The sequence below is a fragment of the Cariama cristata genome, unplaced genomic scaffold (genome assembly GCF_000690535.1).
Source record: "Cariama cristata isolate BGI_N322 unplaced genomic scaffold, ASM69053v1 scaffold17560, whole genome shotgun sequence".
NCBI classification, from domain to species: domain Eukaryota; kingdom Metazoa; phylum Chordata; class Aves; order Cariamiformes; family Cariamidae; genus Cariama; species Cariama cristata.
Window position 1 is genome coordinate 1 of NW_009595465.1, and position 3,099 is coordinate 3,099.

The window sequence follows — 3,099 nt, forward strand, 5'->3', positions numbered from 1 at the left end:
TATAACGTAACATGGTACAAAACCAGTAATGGTTCATAAAGCATGTGAAATTACCTGGTATTTTTATGATGCTGTGTTAGGGCAGAAAGCATTTAAATGTAAGATCACATGGGTAATATTTCCTGAACCAGGAATGGAACCCAGGGTTCCAGCCCTGTGCCTGGGACAAAGCAGGAGTCCTCTTGCCTGAAGAACTGTGTTTACATGTGCCAAAGGATATTTTGCAGGACAAACAAGAAACAATTCCAATTTTGTTCCATAGTTGTATACTAGACATTTTCCAGTGGTCTCAAGATAATTTTATGATAACTAAAAAATATACCAAAGTGATTGGAAGTGTTTTTTTTGCAGAAGAAGAAAGTGCATTGTTGTCTTTTTATATTCAATTTTGTCTTTATAATAGAGGGAATAATTTACATTTCTATGGGTTTCAATCTTGGAGGTAGTAGAACCAAAGATACAGAATTTAAGAAAAAAAAAATCCTCTGAAGACCATAAAGCTATCACTGAATAAAAACTCTTCTGGTCTGCAAAAAAAATTATGTATTTATTTATTTATTTTCTTGTGAGCTTTTACAGAAGATTAGATTTTAGGAGCTTTAAATTTTATAGAGCAAAATAATTTGATCCCAGAAGACTAACTTCGTGTCAGCTCTCTGTCTTTGCCTCTGATAGTGATACTTCAAATGAATTACAAACACACTTTTCCTCAGCAAAGATTCACTTTGGTGACATTCCTGTATTAAAATAATATGATTATTTGAAAATATGTATGGCAGCTAATCACATTGTATTTTAATTATTCAATGGTTTTAAATACATAATTTCCCATCAGTATTGTAGTTCCACAACAATAGGAAGCAGAAAAATAGAGAAAAAGGAGCAAAAACTGTTTTTGTATCTGAAATTCTTTTCACTAAAAGATCTAGCCATTTCACAGTGGAAATCGATACTTTTAAATTACCTTTGACGTTTCATATACATTTAGGGTATCCTAAGACTTAAACCTCCCGTCAGATTATTTCAGTTTTCTGAACACAGGCAGCGTTGGTAGATGGGAGCGGGGTGGGGAGCTGACTGCCAAATATCGGCTGCTGTCAGGAGAGGGAGTTGTTATGGAAACTTTGCGAAGTGAGGCAGTGGTCTGAATTCATCACGGGCTTGACAGTGATTGAAAGCAAAAATGAGTTTTCATTTTTCAATAATGTGGGGCTTGGAGTTTTGTAATCACACGAAGATTTTCTTTATGCTGTGTAAATCAATCTGGATGTATGAAATAGTAGCCTGACAATCATATTATCAGCTGACTAGTTAAATTTAATTTTTTTTCTATCCCCTTACCTTACCTTTTTCTCCATTGTGCTACAGAATTCATGCTCTTCAGGATATTATCCTTTTATAATTCCTGTGAACTTTAAGTATACTTTTTTTTCTGTCTATTATTTTTTCAGATAAAATATCATTAGTAAAGCAGTATCCATTTTTGTCCATCGTAGTGCCTTTCCAACTTCGAAAAAAATGTTTCCATGCAACTACATCATTTCAGGCTGATCTTTTATTTTAACATGAAGATAATGAAATGATTGATTGAAATTATGGTAATGAAATGAATGATCGATGACATTAGTCACTCCGTGTTTAGCTAATGTATTTACAGCATACCAAAACTAGTATGTCTCATAATAATCTTGTGCTGCTTCTACATAGCTGAAAGAATTGTCTCATACCAAAGTAAGTTTTTGCGATCATTTTTTATGATACCATTATTATGAAAGATTTTCTTTTAAGATTTAAGATTAATTTTAATAATTCAAATCTGTGTGGCTTTTTCATTCTTTTCAGCCAAGCAGATCAAGGTATTTTAAAAAAAAAAGAAAAAAAATCAGGGAATACTTTTAAGTTGCAGTGGAACTTTATAAAATTTTAATATCAACAAAAATTAGAGTTATGAAGTAAGTGCTATCTTGAGCTGGTTTCTTTTCTCATTCAGCTCATTCATTTTTAGCTCAGCTATTTACGCTACCTTTACTTTTTCATTCACCACTCCAAAGGTGAGCACACCCTGTAGGGTCTTTTGAAATAGAGCCATAAGCAAACCCACCCATTGCTCCAAAGCCAAATGAGTTGGCAATATCGTGAACACGGCAAAATTCTGCCTCTGTCTCCACATCCAGTGAAGATTCATATAGGTTTAAAATTCAGTGTCAGTCTTCACCAGGTTGCCCTGTGAAACCTTCACCAGGTTTCCATGTCTGGAAAGGAGACATAGGAAGAATTTTGAAGTTAGTAGAAGAAGGTGAAGCAGAAATCATAAAGCAGTCCGAAGGTGCTTTCTTTCTGTACTTGATAAATGTTTAAAGGATTAAGTGGTCTTGGACAGGGAGACCAAATATCCTGACTCGGAAATCTCACAGACGTTCTGTAGCAAAGCCATGGGAAGTTTATTAAGTTCAGCTTCTGTTAAGGAATAACAAGCCTTTTCTTCTTCTTCTGTGGTTTCTGGTCTTCTTTCATTCCCTTATAGTTGGTGCCTCCTCTTGCCTGTTCCTCGGCCTCTTGACTCAGCAGTTCCCCAGTAACTAGCGATAGGACAAGAGGAAACGGTCTCAAGTTGCGCCAGGGGAGGTTCAGGTTGGACATTAGGAAGAACTTCTTCACTGTAAGAGTCATTAGGCATTGGAACGGGCTCCCCAGGGAGGTGGTGGAGTCACCATCCCTGGAGGTGTTCAAAAAACGTTTAGCTGTGGCGCTTCAAGACATGGTTTAGTGGGTTTAGCGGATGTGGTGGCATCAGGTATAGGGTTGGACTTGATGATGTTGAGATCTCTTCCAACCGTAATGATTCTATGATTCTATATTCATGTACCAGGAGGCCACCAGCCTTTAGGTGCTCACGTTCTCCCAACTCAACCCACACTCACTCCAGCAGACCTGGCCATCAACCCTCCGATTATTTTGCTTCTCCAAGTGCCAGAAGCTCTCCACGGCTGGTTGTGTACACCTGGGGTATACCAACAGTGAAACCCTCCTTAGCACCTTCAATTTTGGGCACAGAAGGAACCGCTTACATTTGTTTTCCTGACTGGGACATTTCCCTAC